General features: G+C 37.6%; 1 long non-coding RNA gene across 5 annotated transcripts in view; it reads right to left on the reverse strand.

Annotated features, from left to right (window-relative positions):
- Positions 1–26,534, reverse strand: part of LOC102159977 (uncharacterized) — a 777,987-nt gene that overhangs the window by 234,563 nt on the left and 516,890 nt on the right. For 3 of the 5 annotated variants that reach the window (XR_014842497.1, XR_014842499.1, XR_014842509.1), the window contains one exon: positions 18,014–18,081. The exons of the other annotated variants lie outside the window; for them this stretch is intronic. This is a non-coding gene — a long non-coding RNA (uncharacterized LOC102159977). The remainder of the gene's footprint in view (positions 1–18,013; positions 18,082–26,534) is intronic. 5 annotated transcript variants of the gene reach the window in all.

A 26,534-nucleotide genomic window follows, 5' to 3' on the forward strand; every position in this document is an offset into this window, starting at 1 on the left:
AACAAATTTCTTTTTGCTTTCTAGCTACACTTTACTCATTTTTTTTTTTTGTTTGTTTCTATGGGGAAGCTTCTATTTCGCACATTTCTTTCTACAGTGCATTTGTATAGCTGTAAAATTGGTACATTTAATTTGAAATACCAACAAGTAAGATTTTCACAGAACCAGCTATTTTTAAGAGATGAGGGATAATTTGGGAAAGGGAAGGTTCACCCATGTTGGCTGCTATAACAATAAACCATTTTTTTAAAGGTGCCTCTGAGTAATTACCTCTTCCTTGCTACTTAAAAATCAAACCTCCTTAGAATTTCTACCATCAGTCCTATGATTTACTTATTCTTGTAGGTTCCAACACCAGTTGCAAGTCACTTAAGGAAATAGCCTTTAAATTTTAAGTCAGCCACTTACTTAGAGTACTTACATATGATTTTATTGGTGTTGCATGAGATATTCCATTTTCTGCAGTACTTAAGTCTAGTTTGTTTGATCTAAGCCTTCTCATAGTAGTACCCACTCTCAGTGGAGTCTTCTTGCTAGAAGTGATTAATTTCTGGAGATTTCTGACCTCTACACTCAAAATACCTTCTCTATTCTTTCTGTTCTTCCATTGCTCTGCCATTTCCCCTCCCCACAAGAGTCACATACTCCTTTTCTGCTGGTCTCCATGCTTTTAAAAATACTTAACAATAACTTGGAGCATACAAGTTTTTTTTTTTTAAATCTTTCCCCAAAGATGGGAGTTTCATTTTTCTTTATTTTCATTTTCTATTCATTTGCAGAATTTTCAAGAGACTTGAGAAATGAAGAACTAATGATTCTTCATTATGATCGTACTAGAAACCCTTTGGCTCACAACTTCTGTTTAGGCATTACAATTAAACTCAGCATTACAAATATTCCTTGGCATGTACCATGCTTTAGAGCTTGTGCTAAGCTTTGCATCAAATACTAAATTAATGTCCAATCAGAGCATCAGGTCTTGAGACTCAAGGACTTGAAAGAACTATATATATTTCAAATAAGCACAGTGTCAGTTAGTTGAAGGATTCTCAACCCTCAGGTATCTATAAACCAGTTAAAATCATTTTATTTGATTTAGAAAATTTAATTTAAAAATCTAATTTTGATTTTGTTAATAAGAAAGACTTCTTTCTACTTAAAGTTATGCTACTGGTGACTGTTTTACTCTAAACAAATTAGGGCATATGATTATACTTCTATAATTAAAGAACACCACGGCCTTATTTTGATGTATAGTATATCTTCCCATTGTTAGAAATTAATGAAAACATACTCAGCTATTAAGACTATGGTCATTATCTTCGTTAATAACAAAGTATTAAGTATGCTTTAAGTTAAGAAGATTGTGCATTTCTCATCTTTAATCAGAATTTCGGTGTGCTGAGACATAAAAATGACGGTAGTTTTCACAAGGCAAGTTTTCAGCAACAGAGGCTTATAAACCTTGCTTTACTTTCTTTTATTCAAAAGAGAAAACAAACATTTTACATCTTTTCTGTGAGCTCAAACATCAATTTTAAGTGCTTAAATTTTATTGAAACTCAAATTGCCCCAACAAAAAAGTTTTGTTTGGAAACATTCTAAGATTTTTTTATCACGTAGCCAAGCTAAACACATGAAAAATGATGTTTATTAAAGCCTTAGAAATTTTGGAGCTGATTTTCACTTTGGTCAGAATGAAGAAAGTGGAGTCAGTTCTTCCATTATTGTTCGGAATCAGGGGCATCCTTCTAAGACTGTATACCAGGTAACGGAGGGTTGATAGACAAGCTGCTCATTACCAACACCCAACTGGATATGATTAAGGGTGGTTCCAAAGCAGCAGGTTTCTAGTTTCCACCTATCAAGAGGCCTTTTTGAAAACTACACAGTTGTTGAGATCACTGAGGTACGGAAATATTCATTACTAACCAAACTTCTACCAGTAGAAAAATTGCACTGCTTTGGGCACATACAGGGCAAATTTAATTAGCACTGTAGTGGTCACGTGTTGGTCAATAAAGGAACTAATAATTCGTCGGGTTCATTGCTTCCTATAGGGGTATTCAGTGTCTGTAAAACCTCTGCTATAATCCTAGAAGAATTAGGGCCTAAGGCCATGAAACTTGATTCACTTTATCAGAGCCAGGGCCTTAAATGATTGCCTGTACAGAGGCTTTTGTTTACAAAAATTTTTTTTAAAGTCACAATCTAATAGTAAGTTACTCTCTTATACAAAATTACATTGGTTTTCGAAAAAAGAAAAGGTAGAGTAGTTCCTTGAATTTTAGGAAAAATTTTCACTTTTTTGAGAGTGAAATGAAAGCCCATTCTCAGAAAAGTTATCAGGGAAAGATCTATTTATAGAATACTAGGAAGATATTTTTTATCATATGAATGAAGCAAATCTTCTAAATAAAGGCTTTGGAATAACTATTTAAAATGATACTAAAATTCTTTTCTGTGGAAAGGTTCATTTGTGTTGTATATTGCAAACCAACTATAATGGAAAAAAAATAAAAATTGTTATAAAGAAAATAAAAAAATAAAATATCACTAAAATTCTGTAATAAACTGACATTTTAGAAGAAGAGGCAAACAACTTTGCCAACTCTGAATACTGGAGGAAGAACTTCTGAAGACTGGAGTCCCTAGTAACAGAGCATGGAAACTTTTCCACAGTCCAAAATCTGCCCAAATATTTTTTAATTTTTAATGTGAACTCTGCTCAGAAAGCTTTACATTTTTTTTTATTATGATATTACAAAGCTTGACAGAATTAATATCTTCAAAATATTTAACTATTTTGCATTTAACTCCCTAGACTTTTTGGAACTTATTATGTTTTATTAAATGAAGAAAGAAGCTAACTCATTTTTTCTCCCTTTTTTATGGTTATACCTGCAGCATATGAAAGTTCCCAGGCCAGGGGTCACATGAGAGCCACAGCTGGGGCCTAAGTCACAACCATGACAACACTGGACCCAGGCCACATCTGCAACCTATGCCACAGCTTGCAGCAACGCTGGATCCTCAACCCACTGAGTGAGGCCAGGGATTGAACCCACATGGAGACAATGTCAGGCCCTTATCCAATTGCGCCACAACAGGAACTCCTCTAATTAATTTTCTTAAACATTAGTAAATGTTCTCCATTCCATTTGTTGAGTACACTCGTTTCTCTTTGTCTTCAGAAACTTCTTTTTTAAAAAAATCATATATCAAGTTCCAGGTAAGGATATGTCTGTCAAATACGTTTTTATATAAAAAGAAGAAAGAAAATAAAGGATGAAATGGGAGAAGAGAAGAAGGACAGAGGAAGATGAAGAATTCTGAGCACAGTGCTATGCAATTTTATATAAAATATACATAATTTATTTGTAATTAACTCAATATCATATAGTTTTATGAACATGTTTTATAAATCAGGAAAATGAAGTTCAGAAAAGTTAGTTGCCAATACTTCAGGCAGAGATATGGAGGGAGACTTGACTAATAATGCTTATAAAGAGCTAAACCAAGAGAGTGGGGAATTGCGTATAATCTGATCTAGATACCTGTGAATTTCCCGACCTTTAAAATGAACATTAAAATTTTACAGAAACAAAGATTAAATATGAGCTTCTATCAACTTAAGTAAGGAAAGTGCTGGCAAGTCCATCATTAACATGACATTAGATTCCAGATATAAGTGATATCATATGGTATTTGTCTTTCTCTTTCTGACTGACTTCACTCAGCACCATGCTATACAGTAGAAAATTGACAGAACACTGTAAACCAGCTATAACAGAAAAAATAAAAATCATTATATAAAAAATATTTATATTAAATAAACATGACATTAAACTATTTCAACTTAGCACTTACTCATTCCAGCCTTTGTTGCCACTGGCATGTTATTGGTTGTATCTCTTACAAAGCCCCCACGTGTAGACACTGGTCACTAAACCCTCATTGAAGCCAGACTTCATTTACACCAGATGGGTAACATTCTGGGGATGAGACTGACGAATTTTTGTCTTTTGATGCTATGATTTCTCAACCATTCAAATAAACAGAGTCATGCCAGTGCCATATATTTAAAATAAATCAAAGTGATATTTTAGAAATTGTATGGTTTCATTTGAAACAAAGTAAAATATGTGGTTGAAAATTTTTGTTGCTGAAAAGCCCTTTTGAATTAAACCTTTAATATTTCTCCATTGGGTCCTCATTTGATGTCAACCCTAATCTTTTTTCCAAACTGCAGGACTCCTCAAAGACTGACTCAAATAGGCCTCCTGGGAAGTGTTTCCCAAATCTGTTCAGCAGAGTTTGGCAGCCCCTCTCATAGGACTGTGTTCAATCCATAATTATCACACTTAGCACAGTGGATCTTAGCACAGCATCAGCACGAGGGCTTTCATCATTAGACCTTGGGTACCTTAAGCCAGTGGCTATGGCTTTTATCTCTACACCTCTCAGTCTAAGCACAGTGTCGAGTCCAGTATAAGAGCTTGGTAAGTGTTTTTATTAGATTTGTTTTTATGATTAAAGTAATGCATGTTTACTAGAAAAGAAAAAATAGCTTTAGAAAGTAATGATTCAACAAAATTAGAAAATGTGATAAAAGTAAATATGTAAGTATTACTAATATTCTAATCTGCTTTACTCTTTCACATATATCAAAACATCAGCTTCTATTCTAATTTCTGTTTAATATATTTTTTAGACAAAAGTAGTATTAAAAATGTGAGCTGTGAAACTTTTTCACTACGGAAATATTTCTGTGAACTGTGAAATAATTATTCAAAAACAATTAATTATTTTCATTTGCACTGTGGTCATATGGTCACTTCAAACATATACAAAAATAGAGACAGTAGCACAATAAATCCCTATGTACACACCACCTAATTCAATAACTATCATAACATTAGCAATATCATTTGGAAAATTATGTTGTATTATATCCTTATTCACTTTTCCACTCCTCACATTGGGTTATTTTAAAAGTGATTCTAGGCATCATATTGTTTAATTAATAAATACTTTAGCGTGTATGCATTTCTAAAAGATGAAGTTTTTTTTAAAGGTAAAACGCTTCTTCACCCAAAATTAAATGATTGTTAATGCAATAAGATATATATTCAGTGTCCAAATTTCCCTGATTGTCTCATCAATGGTTGTTTTATGGTTAACTTTGTTGATTCAGTATCTAACATCTTTATACTGAATTTGGTTAATTTGTTTCTTACATCTTTTATAATCACCTCATCTTGTTTTACTTTCTCCTTGTCATTATTTTATAGCAGCATTTCAAAGTCTTCATCATATTCCATGCTATGGATATAACACAATTTACTCAGATAGTTCTGTTATTGAGCATTTAGCTCATTTCCAGTTTTTCTCCTATTAAACAATGTTCCAATGAATATGCATAGAGACAAATCTTTGAGCACACCTAGAATTATCCTATTAGGATTAATGCTTAGAAGTGGAATGCCTCATGGGTTCTTTTTTTTTTTTTTTTAAGCTTTTGATACAGCTTGTCAAATTACTCTTCAAAATGATTGAGCTAATTTACACTCCTACCAGCCATATGAGCATATCTGGTGCCCCCACACCCTCATCAACACTGCATAATATCTTTATTTTAAATATTTGCCAGTTTGATAGACCAGAAAGATATCTTGCTGTTTTAATTTGCATTTTTTGATTAATCGTAAGAGAGAGTGCCCTGAATCCTTGAATCCTTGTTCAGTGCTTACTGTGGCCACAAAATCACTTTCCAATAAGTCCACAAAGGAGATATATGTTTACAGGACAAGGCCCTTTCCACAAAAATTTTTATGACTAGACTTAAGCAGAAATCCTGGCCCTGGTGAATCTGTGAACTGTCAGAATTTATTTGTTCTTAGTCTTAGGGTAAGGTTAAATGCTTTAAAAAATGTATCTGTTCCTTCATTTATTCTCACTAGAAGAGTGACACATCTCATCTGGGATGCAGTCTCAGACCTACTGTACTGCATCAGGCACATAGTTCTAAAAGGGCATGGTTCCTAAAGATCCTTGAAACTCTTTGTTACATACACTAAATGCACATAAGATATAACCCTTTACCTATATACCTATATATAGATTACCCTGTGACTATCACCAAATTGTTACCTTGGCACATTCCTGGACAAATCGATGTTCCTTCCCTGGAGCAGAATTCCTGGGAAGTAGAGCTGAGGGTAGCACATACTGGATGGAAAGAACTGAGTTCCTCCAGAATACTGATGTGCAGCCAAGGTGAAGTTAAACTTATATATGATTTTTGGTCATTAGAGTACGTCTTTTGGGAATCACCCATTTGTATTCCTTGCCAATCAACGAATGATGAACACATGAAAGAATGATTGATCACATTTGGGCTATAACCTTTCAACCACTTCCAAACCAGCCAAATTACACTTTTAGTCTATATTTCATTTTCTTGTCAAGTTTTATTGCAGGGACTATCCAGTCTGGTAGCCATCTATTTTAAAGCAGGCTTTTATATCTAACTTCTTTCTCAGAATTCTTCAAAGTAACTTAAATAGTCAGGGTCTTATTTCTATGTAGCTTTTAAATGAGGCCAGTCAAGATCCCACTGATCTAAAAAGCAATAGATCAAAGATCACAGAATTATTGATCGTGGGTTTGCTTCCTTCTACATTGTGCAAAGAGGAGGGTCCCTTCTTTCTGAGAATAATCTAACCGTGTGTCCTGCATTTTTATTCAATTCCTTTCTCTCATCCAGGCCCTTCCTCCACTCATCCTCTCCTCTCTGTTAGGTCATCAATCTCAGAGAAGAACCGTGGTTAACAAAACCCTTTATCCCATCTTTTTACAACTGACTTGAATTTAAAATCTTTTTTTTTTTTTTTTTTTTTTTGTCTGTATGGTGTTTAACTTATTCAGGTGAGTAGTGCTCTGTAGAAAATGTAGGCTTAAAAAATTACAGTGGGCTGGCTATTAATGTCTTTACAAACTCATGTTATGCATTGTCAATCTATTTAGGTAGGTAGATAAATGATTAGATAGACAGATAGAGTTTTTTATGGTCTATAAAACAGTCATTTCCAAGTGGTGCTCCATGGACCTATGAAAGTCTTAGATTATTTATCAGTATGTTCAGAATATTTTTGTTGTTGTTGTTTTTTTCTAGGGCCACACCTAGAGGCGGCATATGGAGATTCCCAGGTTAGGGGTCTAACTGGAGCTGTAGCCCCTGGCCTGTAGCCACCAGCCAGCAATGTGGGATCTGAGCCTCATCTGCGACCTACACCACAGCTTACAGCAATGCTAGATCCTTAACCCACTGAGCGAGACCAGGGATCAAACCCACAACCTCATGGTTCCTAGTTGGATTCGTTAACCACTGAGCCACGACGGGAACTCCTGGTTCAGAATATTTTTTTTTTGCAGTCAAATACATTTGAGAAATACTTTTTGCATTTGTTCCACTTAAGATTCATAATACATATGAATATTTGCATATTAAACCCTCAGAGAAATTTTGCATTAAGAAACCTTACTTACTTCATTTAACTGAAGGTTCTCAAATTTATTTGACCATGGAATCAGGGTTTTATTTTGTTTCATTTTGTATTTACTGGAGCAACCACTAATATTTTGTGCAGAACTGTTTGGAAAGCATGATGATAGAACATAGGTGAAGCCATTTGGAATGGCATTTCAGAAAATGCTCTAGACCCAACATAGCTTTTTGGTCATCTTTCCTTACCTCCCTATTGCTTTCTCCCAGTCTCTCCACCTCAAATCCAGGAACACTAGCTTCATCAATATAATAAGTCTTACACCTCCTTGAACATAGAGTGCTTTATAGTACTCCGAAGTCTTTTCATGTGCTATTCACTATCTCTAAAACATTATTTCTCAAGGTTACTTGCAAATTCCCCCACATTCCCTTACATGCAGCACATACAATAGCTGATAAGCAAGACCTGCCAAGATTCCAGGTTTTATACTCTGTACATCTTGGTTACCCTAGAATTTTATTTGCCCCTTGTAACATTATATCCATACTATATCATCCATACACCTGCCTGTTTCCCTATTCAGACTCTTTTTCTCCTAGAGGTAAAGGACCATATTCTATCCATTATTTTATACCTACTGGCCAATATAGTGTCTGGCACATATAAAATAGACATGAAATGCCTTCTAAATTAATTCCTTTGCTTATCCAACAAAATTATTTAAGTTGTAAAATATCCTGTATCCTGCTCTGACTGTGCATCTCCTTGAAGTATTTTAAGACTGCATTGCGTAGTCTTAACAGAAAACAAACAAGAGTGGTTTGACTATTCTCTATCAAGATGATATAAAGTCTGTTTGTCCAAATGTCTGTGTAATTCTGTTAATTTGGCTGATACTAAAGCTATGGAACCAATCAAATCATCTAGTTCTGTCACTTTTGTTTATTTATTGTGGAATTTTTTGGTAGTTTTGTTTGTTTTTTAAAGAAAATATTTTAAAATGTGAGTTTTATTGTGTGTATTTTGCATTCATTGCTGTACATACAAACAAACTGATGATTAGTCATAAATTCATAAGCTTTAAGGTCTCATAAGGATGGTTGGTACAGTCTTAAAATTGTTCTCTATCTGCTCTATTTTCATGGAGGGCAGAAGTAAGCTCCCTCATGGGCAGTACATACAGTTTGTGTGGGGAATACTATCAGCAATTACTCTAGGATCTACAATAGTTTATACTTCTTCTGTCCTTAAATTTTCTTAAAGTTTCCAGTGGGATCATTCACCTGACATCATGATGACACATAGAAGGCACAATGGATATGGCGTGCCCAGAAGAGTGAAGAAAATTATTCAGTGTGCTCTCTTTTAGTCACCCTGCTATTAAGGGCTAGTATATCTCACAAGTCACAAGCAAATCAGAAGTCTTTGTTAAACCATCTGACAAAAGCACTCCTCAACTATGACTATCAATTCAGATCTCAACTATCATTATCAACTCAGATATTCAGATAGTCCCACCCAGAAACTTGCTTTTATGTTCAGCTGCAGGCACTCTACTTGAGTAGTTACTCATCTATTGTGTGAATAATTTGCACTGTGTCTGGCTGGAAGCTGCAACAAGAAGCAATAAGAATTTCATGAAGGTACAGCAACTGGCACTCACTCTGTAGGGTTATTGGGCATTGCGCAAGATGTACAATTACAACTGAATTGCTTAATTTGGAACAAAACTAATTGCCAATTGGAACAAAACTAATTGCCAATGAATGGATAAATTAATATTCATTCATTAATTTATTAATTTAATCATTTATTTAATAAAATAGATATTGAAAGTTTATTATGGACATGACAATGTATAAGACATATGTTGTTTTTTATTTTTATTTATCTTTTGTCTTTTAGGGCCATATCCGCAACATATGGAAGTTCCCAGGCTAGGGGTCTAATCAGAGGTCTATCTGCTGGCCTACACCACAGCCACAGCAACACAGAATCCGAGCTGCCTCTGTGACCTACACCACAGCTCACGGCAACACCAGATCCTTAACCCACTGATCGAGGCCAGGGATCGAACCCATAACCTCACGGTTCCTAGTCAGATTTGTTTCCACTGCACCACGACACATGTTGTTTATCAAGATAATCCTTAACCTTCAGGAACTTGAGGTCTTGCAGAAGTCAAGGACACATATAATTAAACATTTTACTCTGAAGAAAGCAACAGCCTTAAGAGACATTTTCAAAGACAGAAAAACCATCAAGCTGAGAGGAACTTAGTGGAAGGGCTCTGCTGAATATATATGTAAAATATGAACACTGGGAAATCATACATCTGTGCTGTCCGATATGGTAGGCACTAGCGATAGGTGGTTATTGAGCACTTGAAATGTGACTACTCTTAATAGATACATGCTGCACATGTACAATATCCACCAACTTTAGAAGCTTAGTATAAAAAATAATGCAAAACATGTCATTTATAAATTTATCTTGATTGCTTGTTAAAATAGTCATATTTGGGATATATTGGATCAAATAACTCATTACTAAAATTAATCTCACTTACTTTACTTTTTTCATGTGGCTATCAGAAAAATTAAAATTATGCATGCATCGAACATAAAATTTTCCTGGCCACCAGTGGTAGAGATGATTTGTGTACATTCCAGGTATTGCAGGTCAGCTCACACAATCCATTACTACTCCATCTCTATATTGCAAAGGCTAAAATTGGAGATTACTTTCCCTCAAATTCTCCAAAATATGATTTCAGAGATGATTTAGTCTTGTTAATTAGAAGAATGAGCAGAAGGCTTGAATTACAGACTAAGGCGAGATACAGATAATTTTGCTGTCCCATATCATCAGAGAAGTGGCAGGACTCTGAAATAACAGTGGCATTAGTGGGTTCCTAATTCAACAGGGAAATTACCTAATCATGGCCGAATAATCAACTCCCTGGATGGCTCTTTTCTAGGAATCAATCCTAGAATGAATGTCCTTTGAGTTTTGTCAATGATTGTATAAACCATTTAGGAATTTATAATAACACTGCTTCTTCTTAAATTAGCTAAAGTTGATTCTGTTCCCTGCACTTGAGTACTTCCCAACACGGGGTTCATGGAATAGGCATTAGGCAGTTAACATAAAATATTTAAGTTAAAGCGCATATACATACATGCCACCTGGTAACATCTGTTTCTTTGTTGTCTCCCTTAGGTACTGATGCATAGGAGGAGAGGATTTAATAACTGTTGAATGTGTTTTTATAAAATAAAGAAATACAGGAGTTCCCGTCGTGGCGCAGTGGTTAACGAATCCGACTAGGAACCATGAGGTTGCGGGTTCGGTCCCTGCCCTTGCTCAGTGGGTTAAGGATCCGGCGTTGCCGTGAGCTGTGGTGTAGGCCGCAGACGCGGCTCGGACCCCGCGTTGCTGTGGCTCTGGCGTAGGCCGGTGGCTGCAGCTCCGATTCAACCCCTAGCCTGGGAACCTCCATATGCCGCGGGAGCGGCCCAAGAAATAGCAACAACCACAACAACAACAACAACAAAAAAAAAGACAAAAGACAAAAAAAAAAAAAAAAAAAAAAAGAAATACAATGAAACAAGTGACCAGAAGTCCCATGTTATAATTTTCAATTATGATCCCTTTATCACCTAACATGTAATTAATGTTATAATAAACTCCAAAGAATTACAAAAAATCACTTCATTTTGTATAATGTGTATGCCAGCTTTTTTTTTAATCTTAATAAGTGGGTCATCAGCTGGGCTTTGAGTATTCTTTCCATCATAAGGACTACACACATTTCTTTTGATATGGCAGAACTAATTGAAACCTTTTAGAAAGTGCATCAGAGTTTACAGATGAGGACATGCCCCTGATTTCTCCACCTGAGGGCTTGGGACTTCAATTTACCATTAAGTTCATGGCTCGGCATCTTGCCAAGAAAATCAAGAAATCTTCTGCGAACACTCTAAAAAGTTCACAGCAAGGTCTGAGCAAGCAAAGTTTGGTCATGACAAAGCCTCTCTAAGGTGGAACAAAGGTCAAATGCATTGAGGGTTGACTTGGCCCTGCTCTTCCCATTAGCCGAAATCCGTTGGAATCACAACCACCTTGGGACCCCTAGTGTGACAGATCAGTTAAAGCACCAGACCGTGCCATAGAAACCTAAAAAAAAGGGGGGGGGGGTTCTAGTTTAATTTCCCCATCTAATTAGTTCTAGAGGATGCCTTTGGATTTTCGATTCTTTTCCAGTAGGCACATTTTTAGCTTTTTAAACAGTGGTGATCATACTAATACCCACTTTTCATGAACAAAAGTGACATATTTCTATAACTGTTTCCAGTCTCAGTCTGGCCACTATTTTGCATAACTCTTTTCCATTTTTAGCCATTATTCCAATTTTAGTGCCATTGCCCAACTTTCCATGTGCACACCAGCTATAATCATTGAAGCAGAAAATGTGAGCTGAAGAACTGCAGAAATATCAATATGTAGATTTTTTTTCTTCTTAAAAAAAATATGGAGTTCCCGTCATGGCTCAGTGATTAATGAATCCAACTAGGAACCATGAGGTTGTGGGTTCAATCCCTGGCCTTGCTCAGTGGGTTAAGGATCCAGCATTGCAGTGAGCTGTGGTGTAGGTCATAGATGTGGCTTGGATCCCGAGTTGCTGTGGCTGTGGTGTAGGCTGGCGTCTACAGCTCCGATTCGACCCCTAGCCTGGGAACCTCCATATGCCACTGGAGTGGCCCAAGAAAATGGCAAAAGGACAAATATATATATATATATATATATATATATTTCTAAAACCTTATATATATATTTCTAAAACCTTATATATATATATATACATATATATATATATATATACACACACACACACATATATATATAAAACCTTATAATGTGGAAGAGAAACAGAGAGAGGGTCTAGAAGAGGATACAGTGTTAAGTGAGTGCTTTTTGGAGAGAGTCTGTGTGCATGGTGCTCATGCATATTTGTGTTTCACAATCATAGATAAGAGAGTTAGTAAGATTGATAAGAATGATGCACAAGAGAGAATAAAGGACGCTTTAGAGAATAACAATTGACCATACTGGTTCATGTCCTCACTGTAGGTAATGCTCTTTAAGATTCTGTTTTAATTCAGAGAAATAGAACTTTATGAAATGGACTTTTTAAAAAGCCATTTCTATCTTCAGATACGTAATTCAGCCCTCAGGCATGATTAATGCTCCAGTGGACCTGACCCAAAGTGAAACCATTACAGTCTATGTGGTTCATACTGTCGAATGATTCATTTCTATAGGAAACTGAAGAATAAAGAGACTTGAATAAATACAGTAATCATCCCAAAAAAGAAACTGAAAAGTTTAAAACTCATCTTTAGCTCCCATGTGGAGGCAACTCATAGACACCAGCACTAAGTTCAATGAGTCTGAGTCTTGTTCATACAGAGCAATGATTCTCTCTAATCCCAAAGGTCTAGCTCTTTCCTAGATTCAGTGATGCCGTGGGAAAGCACTCCAGCCTGGTAACAGCCTGCAAAGGCATAATAGCTATGCCAGCAAGTCCTCAAAGACCTCTCACCTGACTGCTGCTAACTGCCCTGAAGCACTGGGCAGTGTGAGGCAATTATTTTTTTCAGAGCACACTTTGATGACGTAAGATGTTCTTTGGGTTTTTTGCTTGGTGCCTCAAACCATTCTTTATGTCCCTCTTTCATGTACCCTGGAATCATCTTCTCCAAACTCCAAAAGTCAGTACACTAGGAAAACCTCCAGATCATTTTCAAATGTATACCCAACCAATTAGCATCATTCCATCCAACCCATCACAACTGTACATCCTCTCCCTTTATAAAGCAAACTCCCATTCATCATTGCAGTGGCATAAGACTGATGCTGGGAGGAAAGCAATGTCCTGAAATCTCCTTATAGTAAGGCTCTGTCACTGGAAGTTCTCAGAGACTTGAACATTTTTGATTCTAAATGCTGTATAAGGAATTCCTATCTTTGGTGAGAGGTTGGACCAGACCCCTAAGGTCCTTTCAATCTTTGAAATTGGAAGTTATGAGTAACCTGTGGACAACTCAACTCTCCCAGTGTAATACATGTTTTTAAAGAGAAGGTTGAGGTGGTGAATACAGAGTTAGGTGTCAGGGGCCCATTCCCAGCTCAGAAGCTGTTGGAGGCAAGACAGATCATGTTTCTACTGCTATTTCCACACCTGACTTAACACACGCCCCAGGAAGACAATAATATATCATCTTTTTTCTCAGTCAGGGTCAGATAAAGTCTATAAAGTTCAACAAAAAGCCAGTGTGATCCTCATTTTTCTCTCCTCGATGTACTGCCCAAGTCTCTGGGATTTTGACTCAATTACAATGTAATTTAGGGTCAGGAGAAGCAGAGAACAGGATGGTTGTTGATTCTGAAATTGCAATAGAGTTGTTTTCTGAGACATTAGCAATTGTGGACAGTTAGGTCATTATGGCTTTAACTTCTCTACCTCCGGGCTTTCACTTGTTAGTTGAATTTGCTCTGTTGTGTAGCAACCGTTATGGCAGCTGTGGGCAAATCACAGCTGCCAACCGTCAACCTGGAGGAATCAGGGACTGAGGCTGAGATAATGTAGTCAGCGCTAACAGCTGTGGGTAGAGCAGATGTTCTTAAGATGGACTAGAAGGAAGAAGGAGATATATGATAGAGAAGTTACTAAAACATGAATAAGCTTTTACATAATAGAGCTAATAAGATTTCCTCCTTCAGAAAACATGTAATTTGCTCTCCTTTTTCAGTCAAGTTACTTAAGATGTCATATCCACCATTACCCAAGGCCATTTTTTAAACAAATAATATGGGAAATGACATCTTACAGTCTGGCTCAAGATCGGTCAATCCAGCATGACAAACAATTTCTTATGTTTTATGAGCATAATTATTTCCCATAGAGAGACAATGAGGAGACACTTTCAAAACAAAATCAGCCTGAATTAAGGCCTGGACAGAGTGTGCTCTAGAGTGGGTGTTACTGGTGTTCTCTGATGCGGTTTGAAATAAAAATATTCTCTGTGGGCCTGGATTTCTCTACCTATCATAAGAATGTATTTTGGCTCCTATGGTTTAGAATTTGGAGATTGCTCGAGGGACTAGAATACTCCACAGACCCCATGTTTTGTCCTTATCAGTAAAACTCTGCATCAAGAGAAATTAGTAGGCAGAACAACTTTGTCTAGGGTTATCCTGGAAAATGACCAGGGAAGCCAGAGAAGGGGAGGTAGTCAGACAATATGTATATTATTAGTAAATTGAATAAACATGTGAATATTTGTAAATGTTTCATATAGGATTTATCTTCACAGCACTGGTAGAAACCTCTTGAAAAAAGTCACCTGGTATTAGCTGAAGGAATAATACCACTGTTTATAAGCATCCTCTATATTGTTAGTAAATATCGTTCTACTGGGTGACCTTAGCGGAAATAAGGACAACCTGTTTCTTTGGTGAGGGGATCCCATTTTAAGCCTGGAGTAGGCTACAACATCTGGGAGGCTGGCCTCCTTTTTGACAGACATTTCTAGGATGGACTCCGTACTGCTACCTTATTTCTCCTTTCTCTCACCTCCAATGTGACTAGCCTGCCTTACTCACATACCCATGGATCAGGGAACAAGGCAAGGCAAGTGCAGAGGGGGCCATCTCTAGAAGGTAGGATTGGCAAGAGGCAGTACACTTGAAAACAGACAAAAAAAGACAAGTTTTTAATGAAAAATATGCACACTTTGTAGAAGAGTTTCCTCCTAACATGGACTGAGAATCTTAAAACATAGGAAAATTTTCAGAATCATGGACAGTAAATGAGGTTGCTTGAATCTTGGCTAAGATTCTCAAAGAGAACGGATGTATTACCACGGTAAATGGTTTATTTCACCCCTCCAATGCCCCACTAACTCTATACTCTGTCTCTATAATATACATCTTCCTGAAATTCAAGATGCTATGTATAACATCTTAACAATACCACAGCTAACATTAGGAGAGAAAAAAAGATCACTTATTTACTTAAAATAAGCTGAAGGACTTTTCTCTGTGGTCATCTTTCCTCCAAAGCATTAAGTTTTTTCTTTTTTTTTTTCCTCTTCTCTTGGATTTAGAGACATTTAGAATTAAACTCAGAATCACTTTCATGAAACATAAACTTGAATTCAAAGATAACGTCCTCCCTCCATTTCTAGTAAATGCAACCTTGTGAACATCCGAAAACTTCTACAAATGACTATACCTAAAATCTCCCAAATCCAGCGTGCTTTCTCAGAGATAAAGGACACTCCACATAGTATAATCCTAGTAAAAACACTTAAGAGTGAAAGGGCATCACCCAAAGCTAGTCCGGTCATGGTTGGATTGTCATCCTCAATTAGTATTCATGAGGATCCCTCTGACAAATGGAGTTATTATCCACAGATGCTGTAAACATAAATCAGGGGGATATCATCAATAATGCCGTATTCTCTTTGTCCTCATCGTGTTTACAGATCTCGCTTTGAACAGCACATAAATACTTAGAGCATATTGTGGGAAACATGCCACTCATCTTATTAGCTTTCTCTGGCTCCAAGCTCTGACGCTGATCATCCCCTGACAGTGTTTGCCAACAACAAAAGAAGCCTATTGATCACAATGTTTCTCCCTTTGGCAGCCTTTCTGCCCACGACTACCTTGCATCACTTGCCTTAAGTCAAATGTCACAGAACAACTTACAAGGGATGTATCTATCTAGTAGAGCAAAATGTATTACTACGAGTTTAATTGGAGGAAAATCCTTTGGTATTATGAATTGTTTACAATTTAAAATTTTATTCTTGGCATTAATGAACAGTCAAAATCAGAGCTTACATTGTAAGCTCCAAATCCATAAAATTGTACTCATTTGCAATTTATTATCTGAATAGTTTGCAGAGTCTCAAATATCTTGGAAGCTGACCCATCAATCATTTGCAGAGTCACTCTAAGTATGAACAGTTTTCTCTGTTGGCATTTTCTTTCTATAACAGAGTATCTCTATTGAAATTTCCTGGTAATTTTTCATCTGTAGCATAGTCTTCATTTGTCTTTTTGCTTTGATTGTGAAAGGATACATTCTTTTTTGTTTAAATTGAAAAGAACACTTCACAGATTGAGAATTTAGGGATACAACTGGTATATACATCCTATGTGAAAAATGGAAAGGCTTTTGTGGGGTTATTTTCTGGGGGGGTTGGGGATAATAGCTGTGTCAAGATGCCACAGAGGACAGATATGCACATGTAAAGACAGTCATTTCATAATTGGTCTTCTCAACACTTTATAGTTCTACACCCTGTTACCTACAGTTTGTAAGGTATGTACTGGGTGCTCCAGAGTGACCAGCTGTCTACTTTGATCTAATCAGGGGCAATGTTACCTCACTGAAATATCCGGTGTTTCAGCTACTAATGGGTACCTTCAAGACAGTGCCTACTGACACAAATCATGAAGGATATGGTACTTAGCCCTCTTTACCCAGTTATCTGAACCTTGTTTCTTTCTGTCCTTGGGTAAACATCAAACCATCAACTACTCAATCTTTTCTACTTTTGTTTGCTTGGCTCTACTGCTTAGATTAATGGGCAGTGTAGGTATCTACATATTCTGCTATTGTAATAATGCCTTGATGAACACTAGAGTGAATATATCTTTTCAAATTGGTGTTTTCATATGCTTTGGATAAATACACAGGAGTAAAAGAGCTGGGTGCAGTTCTAGTTTTAATTTTTTGAAGATTCTCCATATCATTTTTGATAGTGGCTGTACCAATTCACTCTCCCACCGACAGAGTATGAGGTTCCCTTTTTTTCCATATTTCTTGCCTGTTTGATAACAGTCATTCTAACAGGGATAAAGTGATGGCTTATTGTGTTTTTGATTTGCATTTACACAACAGCTAGTGATGTTTAACCTCTTTTCATGTGCCTGTTGGCCATCTGTATGTCTTCTTTGGAAAAATGCCTATTTATCTCCTCTGCCCATTTTTAAATTGTTAGTTTGTTTTATTGTAGAGTTGTATGAGTTATACATATATTTTGGATATTAACCCTTTATCAGAGATATGTTTGCAAATATAAATTCTACCATTTGGTAACTTTTCCTTTTGTTGATGGTTTTCTTTGCTCTTCATTTTAGTTCAATGTAGTTTTACTTCTCTTTTTGTTTTTGTTTCCTTTGCCTAAGAAGACATATCCAGAAAGATATTGCTAAGACTTATGTCAAAGAATGTACTGCCTCTTTTCTTCTAGGAGTTTTATGGTTTCAGGTCTTATATTCAAGTCTTTAATTTATACTGAGTTGATTTTTGTATACGGTATGTGATAGTGGTCTGGTTTCATTCTTTTGCAGGTGGCTGCCAATTTTGCCAATTTAACCTTTTCTTAATCTTATCTGTAGGACCAAAGAAACTGTATACTTACCCGGTTAACAGCATCCATTGAACAGCTTTGGGCCAAAGCTACCCACACTGCCCCATGTAATGGTGTCTCTGGGAAAAAAAAAGGGGAGCTTCATAGCATCAAACAAAGAGACTTTCAAGTGTGGGCTTTTACTGAGAATAGAAATTGAAGAGGTTATAATCCTATATGTCATCTTTAACTAAAAAGGCTAAATCACCCCAAAGCCATAAATATGGCTGAAATGGAAAGCTTATAAAGGAAATTACTGCACAACCCGCTGAATAAAAACTGAAAGAAACACTCCACTAAACAAGGATCTCTCAAACTTTTCTGGAATCGACTGAGACTCCACACCTTAAACACACACACACAAAAAAGTGCATTGATATCACTCACAAAAACATATTTTCTAAGTCTCTGTATAATTCATTAAGTACCTATTTTGTGCTTGACTATATTCCTTTATTTTCTCATACTCACTGCTCATATTTTTTCTTTGTGGTTTTGAACATGCAAAGCAACTTCCCATTAATTTTTCATGGAACTGTCCTCTTTGAGCTCCTTCTTTTCCAAGAAGTCCTTTCTAAACTATCACATGCCAGCCAGTTTGAATATCAGTCATTTTTTTGACTGGCTATACCTGACATGTCTGGTATAGACTCCTGAACCACTATGTTTATATCAGCTTTGGCTGCCAAGGCTTGGGTCTATCTGATTTATGGTTTGATTTATCCATTTATTTATTTATTCATTCAGAAAATAATTGAGAGATAAGCATGAGTTGAACTGTGTATCTGGAATCTTTTACTCAGTAACTAAAAACAATCAAGGCTAGCATAATCCCTAATATTATAATGTTTTTATTTTCTTTGTCTTTTGTAAACAGTAATGAGTTAGGCAACCAGGGCTTTAGACCCTGAGAATGGAATAGTTTTTAAGACCCTAGCTCCAACTGTGAAAATAATGCTTGGTAAACTAGCCCTGCAAAACCCAGCTTCTTCATCTACCTCTTTTCTTTTCCTAAGGATATTTGGTGAATAATTGAAATAATTGCAGAGATGCATATTGAAAGGCTCTTTGTAAATCCTGGGTATTATTGTCGCTATAATTAGGCCATGTGTGATATATGAAAATCTTGATTAGAGTACTGCTTTTTCAAAAGCTAATTAGCTTGCATAACAATACGTTTTCTGGATGTATTTTCAGAGGATTGTTTTATATTTTCTTTGCAGTCCTGCCCCCAGAGCTAATGAATTGAAGTGTCCTAAGGGAAAAAAAAAAAAAAAAAAAAAAAAGACTCAGAACTCTGAAGAGTGAAAGTCACTGAGTGAGACTGTTGAGGGGACATTTCCCCCTGAGGTAGACTGGGATAAATTTGTAATCCCTGAGCTGGGGCAAACAGGTGCGCTACATGGAAGCTGTCAGTTATTCTGTTAAGTACATCAGAAGCAGCGAACGCTATAGGTTCATCTGGAGAGTGACTTTGGGAATCTTCCGTGGCCAACGTATCCTTCTCATCATGCTCAAATGCCTTGAAGACTTTTGATCTTCGTGGGCTCTGCACCCACACAGCATTTATTTGACCGGTATTTTTATTATTTTCTAAAATATATTTGTCTCCTCCACTAGATCAGAACCTCATCTTCTAATTTCTATGCCCAGTTGAAAGAAAGGAATAGGAAAACATATCGCTTGTTCTTTAAGTAACTGATCCTTCAATTTTCTGGGTCTCAGACCCCATGACTCTATTTACTTTCTCCCAAATGAAATATATATACACAAGAATTTTTCATAAAGTTTTGGGAAATTTATGGACTCCTTCCACTCCTCAAAACACAAACACTTGTCTCAGAAAAATCCCTGCATTATTTCCGCCTCGCTTCCATCAAATTATCTTGAACTTCTAGCATGAGCTAACCAATCAAAGACAACCAAAGTTCTGCATCTGAGTTTCCGTGAGGTACAGTAAAATCAAGTTTTTCAATTCCATGGGTGTTAGGTTCGTCCCAGGAAAAACAAGACTTAGCTCTAGGCTCTCGCCTAGCTCCTGGAGAGACATGACTGAGACATGACTAAATCTTCCCTGAGATCATGTGGCCCAATCTTAAAGACCACTCCACTACCTAGGAGAATGTCTAAACTTCTGTTCATATTCTACTAACAATTCTGCCAAAGTGACTGGTCTGTTCCTTTTCACCCTATTTACATAAGAAATGGCCCATCAGCTTCTGCACAGAAACCCCCTTTCTTGGCACCCAAATATAACCTCCCTCCTTGAACGGCTGACTGCTGACACCCCTTTGTGAGTCAGCCCAGCAGTATAACCCCTCTAATAAAGTCTTTTATGCCTGAACTTGGGTCTCCTCATTTCGGCTGACCTTACAATGGGAAAGTGTCCAGCACTGTCTTTGGACTGTAGATATTCACTTCTGAAACTCACAAGAGAAGAACACATGGGCTGCTCCAGCACACAGGGCCACTCTGTGAATCCCACAGAGGTACGAAGAGAAATGCTAGGAGGGAAAAAGTCTAGACTCTTGCCTTAGCTGAAATCATTTCTACAGGAAATTCTCATTGGTGGCTTGAACCCATATTTTGCTATTGCCATGAGCAATGCACTTTCATATAATTCTGAATTGTACATGTGGAACGGTTCTTAACTGATATTAAGGGCAAGGGATAACATCAAAATTACTTCGAAGGCTCTTATTAAAGTACACATAGCCCATTTCTCTCTCCCAGGGAGGCGCCTGCAAGGATTAGGGGCTGCTGTATTGAAAGAAATGGCTTCCTGGGGCTAAGGAATTCTGTGCCAGTTCTCCAGATGGATGAGCATTTATAACTAAAATAACTTCATGAACTTATAAATTTATTGAGAACTTAAGGTGGGCAAGGCATTGTGCTAAGCTCTTTATTCGTATTATCAGGTTTAATAGTCACAATGCTTTAACTATTTCTATAGATTGAAATGTAAGCACAAAGTTCACACAGCAAATGGCAAACCAAGACCTTCTGACTCCAGAGTGTGTTTGCTGTCCCTGTACTATTTGCTTCCCTGGATAATTATGACATCTCTACCCATCCTCAGTCAGGTGAAAGCCACTAAGATAGGGCTCTAGCTGGGAAGGCAGCAAAGCATCCATCCATCCCCAAGAAGCAGTGCTGTCTTCTGAATCCTCCAATTATCTTTCACCCTTCCTACCCCCTCTGCCCCTTCCCCTAACTTTGCCCATGATTAGAAAACACAGATCCTCATTAAAGTCCATCTCTCCATCCTATTGGCACAAATTAAAACTAGCAGTGGCCCGTGCAGTGAACTCAGTGGGATCCCAGCTAATCATTTCTGTAAATTGAAAAATAAGACTTTTTTTCTTCATAAGCACCATCTGTACCTTCAGGACATTCTTATTAGCATGTTCTCTCCTGAGCTAGGCTTTTGCATTGAAAATAAATGGAAGCAAAGGTCTCAGAGTTTCCCATTTATCTGACCTCCAAGATTTTTCTAAAGGGCTTCAGGCAGCCAGCAGCTTCTCTGGCCATCATAGCAAAGAGGTAAAGTCTGTAAGGGATGTGCTACTATTTCCATGTGATAGATGAGACTACAGAGGGTCAGCGATGTGAAAATAATATCATCCACTGAGCAAATTTTCTTGGGTGTTCACTACATAACAGGTGTTATTCTAAGTTCTTCCAATAGAACAGCAAGCAAAACAGTGAAGTTCCCTGACTGCATGGAGAACGCATACTAGCGAAAAACAGGCAGTTATGTCGCACAATATTTGTCAGATATCATCCTAAGATTGTACACAACATGTGCCTGTGTGTTTGCTTAACAGCCTTAAGAGGCAGTTAGTGAGATCATCTCTGTTTGACAGTTGAGGAAACTGAGAAGCAGAAAAGTTAAACACCTTTTCCAGGTCACAGGGCTAATAAGAAGCATCACTCTCCTTCTATCCCAGCAGTTTGGTGCCAGAGTTCATGCTCTTGGCTACCGTTTTATCCCATGCATTGTCATCAGCTGGTTAGTTGTACGAAGGGCATGATGCAGAAGAATGATGATGATGATGATGACAATGATAGCTATGATTTTTGGAGCACTGTCTGTGTACCAGGCATGCAACAGGGGTTTCACATTCACTATCTCACTGAATACTGCAATATAATTATCCTAATTTTACAGATGAGGAAACGAAGCTTAAGAAGCACAAGTCCTGAGTCCAAGATCACATAGTAAGAGAAGCACAACCAGGGTCAAATCCCAAAACTGTCAGACTCCAAAGCCTCTTTAGATGTTTCTTTCTCCTTCGGGACCTGGCTCCTGATCCTTAGGAGCTCCTCACAGACTCAGACATGTGGCCAGTTCCCTGCCCTCTCAAGCCAGAGCAGGTCCACTGGTGCTCAGAATGTCTTCAAAGAGCTGCCCACTCCAGGCACATGCAGACTCTCTGTCTGAGGGTTCTCTCTGCAGCCAGGATCTTGCTGCCTGGAGTGCTGAAGAATTTACCTCTCCAGAAGTAAAGGGGAGTTACTGGATGTGCACCTAAGTAGCCCTGCTGTCCTTCAGACAATGCCAACTGCATTCAATGGGATGCCTCAGGGGATCCTCTGGAAGACAAGCCCTCAATGGTAACCTGACCATTAACACACTAGTGGCATTTAGCCCTTCCCTGTGATCTTTGCCCTCCCTCATCTAATTTTCCAGAGATCAACTCCTAAATAAAGTTCCTGTCCCCATGTCTTGCCTCAGCATCTGATTTTAAAGGAACTCCATCTAAAATGGAATAGGTGAGATCCCTGGTTAAGGGCACTGTCATTATTTCTTCTGGAAAAATGAGTAAAGAATTCCTTCACCAAAAAAAAAAAAAAAAAAAAAAAAAGGACTTCGCTGGTGGCGGCTCAGTGGGTTAAGGATCCAGTGTTGTCAGTACTATAGCTTTGGTCACTGTGGCCCCGGAACATCCACATGCATGGACATGGCCAAAACAAAACAAATAAACAAATAAAAAACAACAACAAAACAAAAGATCCTTGCAGGTTAGCACTATTAACTTTTTTAAAAACCCTATGTCCTTAGTATATACTGATTCTGGCTGGTTAAACAGTGCTGGTGGCACTGAGCTTAGTGCTGTCAGCGGGCAGTAAAGGAATTGTCAGACCCAGGGCCTGTCCATGGGAGGTTTACCATCTACAGGGAGAAAAGGGTGACTCTTGTGCTGCAATTAGAGAATAAAACAGTGCATAATCAGGAGTGAATTTGAGAGACAGATGTTCTGCTTGCTTTTAGACTTGAGAGACAGCTGGTCTGCTTGCTTTTAGACTTGAGAGACAGCGGGGAGGGGTAGAGGCACTAAATAATGCAAATCTTTCCAGATGTGGCATGGGTGGGTTTCCAGTGTTCTGTGGTTGACAAGATGTAAATTGCTTCTGTTCTTTGGGTTCCATCAACCCCAGCCACAGCAAGTTAAGCTCAGCATCTAGAAGCATGGGATTCCAGGAGAAGATTAATTAAGCACTACAGGTAAGGGTTTTGAATACCTCTGGTGTGAGGTGGTCAGAGTTCTGGCAGGGAGCATTCTCCTCAAGGCCGGCTTAGGGGGCAAGCCTAAGCTGTGTGCAGAGCTGAAACTGGGCAAATCCTAAACTCCGCTGAGCCCCTATTTCCCAGTCAAGTTACATGGGATTTGAGTTTGTTCTTTGACAAACTCCTGCAAATGGGATAGATATTGAAAGCAAGGCAATGTACAAATGGGGAAATTCACATGTGATTTAAGTCACAGGGGCCATGAACTGTTGTGCTTCTGGCTTTGTGGACAAAAGGACTGAGTATCACCAGCTGCATAGGCTTGATTCTGGTGAAGTGTTTAGGTGCATTTTGATCCAAAGCTCATCAAGTAATCTCTAGCAAGATTCAGGTGCTTCAATTTTCCCCCTAATCCTGAGAACAAACTCATCGAATAATACTCTACCCATTTTTCCAATGAGGAAACTGATGCTCAGAATGACCACATAGCTTAGAAGAGCTAGCCAAGATTTCAGAGAAGTCTGACTCTAGAGCCCTCAGTCCTAACCACATTTCTATTCATATACAGCAAATACAGAAAACTGGACATTTTTTAACATATGAGTCTTTGTGGCTGTAGGTAGGTGTATTTTATACATAATGCTTCCTACTGGTACATGCATTCATGTGTTTACCATAACTAATACATTTGGCTGGAAAAAAAGTTAGGTTTCCAATTGGCAAACCAGCACATTAGTGTTTTTCAAATTCTTTACCCGAAGGCATAAGATATAGTTGGCCTACTTCTTGTGTGAGAAGTGAATGAATGAAAGATTTAGAGTTACATTGCCCTTTCATTTCCAAAGCCTTCTCATTATCACTAACCAAAATACAATGCTCTTATTCAAAACAATATGATCTGTGAGAAAATGTGTTTGGGCTTTTTCCGTTGCATTTTTTTATTCAATGGTAATCATATAGCTCAGGCAACATTTCCATGTAGCAATTGAATATGGAAAAAGGGACAGTGTTTCATAAAATTAACGAAGCTTTATTTGCAGGTTCACTTAAGCTTTCTTTTCTGCTACAGACATCCTCTCTTATAAGAATGTTCATTTCTCTTGGATTACCTTTTTAAAAATAATTTTACATAGGTTTTTCTATTGACGTTATGTAAACTTTGCAGGGCTTTATAATGCCCATTTACAGCAGAAAAAATTGAGTCAATGGATTCAAAGTTCTTCTGAACACTATTCAGCCCATAACAGAGTTAGGACTTCAAAATGCATGTGTATCTGTGTGTTTCAGATCAGTCAGATGTGAACTTACTGAAGAGCTACCGAGATTTACAATATACCAGACAACTCACAACATACCAGGCAATGTGTAGTTATGGACCTTATACCCAAATGATGGTGGAAAGCATGTTAAGAAAAATTTTCCAGAGTTGCAAGTATCATAATAAATATGTAAATAAAATATAATAATAATATGGGTAAGGGAAAGAGTTACTATGTCTAGGGGTGGGAAACCAGATGAATTTTCTCAGGGATATTTTAGTTAGCCCTAGAGGAGAAGAGAATTTAGAAAGACAGAGAAACTGGGAGGAAGGGATTCTATGCAAAGACAGAAAAGCTACAGATATTGTAGGATAGCTGGAGTCCAGAGTCCAAGAAGGAAGGATGAGGAGGAAGGTGGAAGTGAAGAGTCAGCAAGGCTACTTTTCATCTCTTAAAGGCATGTGAAAAGGGGGGGAACTTTGACAGGAATTGGAGAAGGGTCACCATTTCCAAGTGAAATGGAAATAATAATTATTGTGAGGGGAGTAAGGAAGGAACTGGATGTTGATGGGGATGTCGTGAGTGATGCAGAAAGCATCATCTCTGCCACGAATCATCCCTCGACACCCCCACCCACACCCAGGTGAGGGTCACTGCCTTTCCTCTGTGATCAACAGAAACTTTCCATGTGCCCATAACAGTGCTTAGTATGGTGTGTTTTAATTTGCCTGTGTCTCTATCTGTCTCAGTTTGCCTTTCCTCTTCCTCTATCTCACAAAAATCAGTCTGTGAACAAATGTCATTCGGATGTAGTTAATTTTTATGTCCAAGCACTCAGCATACTGATTGGCTCACAGTAAGTACTCAACTAAAGGTCTATTGGGTATCATTGAATAAAACCCATGGGAAAGAAGACAAGGACAGAAGAAAATATTGATGATTTTTGGGTAGAATGAAAGTAGCTCAGAAATTTCATGTTCAATGATCATTATTTTCTCAATGTGACAGGGAGCAAAGTCATCTATTGTGAGGGAGAGAAACACAAGTTACATTGATTTCTTAAGGAAATCAGTAAAGGTTTGGACTTGAAAAATGAAAAAAAAAGTCTAAAGTAGAAATGGGGTGGATAAGGGAGGCATTTAAAATTTCTAAAATTGCAGTTCACAGTGCCGGGAAAACTGGAACACACCCTCACACCATGTGCAAAAATGAACTCAAAATGGCTAAAAGACTTAAACGGAAGACAAGACACCAAAAAACTCCTAGAAGAGAACATAGGCAAAACATTCTCTGACATCAACTGTACAAATGTTTTCTGAGGTCAGTCTCCCAAAGCAACAGAAATAAAAGCAAAAATAAACCAATGGGACCTAATCAAACTGACAAGCTTTGAAACCATAGAAAAACAACAAAGAGACAATCTATGGAATGGAGAAAATAGTTTCAAAGGATGCAAGTGACAAGGGCTTAATCTCTAAAATATACAAACAACTTAACACAATTCAATAGCAAAAAATAAACCAACGATCCAATTGAAAAATGCACAAAAGAACTGAAAAGACATTTCTCCATATATAGGTGGCCAACAAGCACATGAAAAAATGCTCAATTATTAGAGAAATGCAAATCAAAACTACTATGAGGTATACCACCTCACACCAGTCAGAATGGCCATCATTAACAAATCAACAAAAACAAATGCTGGAGAGGGTGTGGAGAAAAGGGAGCCCTCCTGCACTGTTGGTGGGAATGTAAATTAGTA

The sequence above is a fragment of the Sus scrofa genome, chromosome 3 (assembly GCF_054392235.1).
Source record: "Sus scrofa isolate SSC_HxYL_T2T_F1_AM1 chromosome 3, Sscrofa_HxYL_maternal_Yorkshire_Landrace_v2.0, whole genome shotgun sequence".
Classification (NCBI taxonomy): Eukaryota; Metazoa; Chordata; class Mammalia; order Artiodactyla; family Suidae; genus Sus; species Sus scrofa.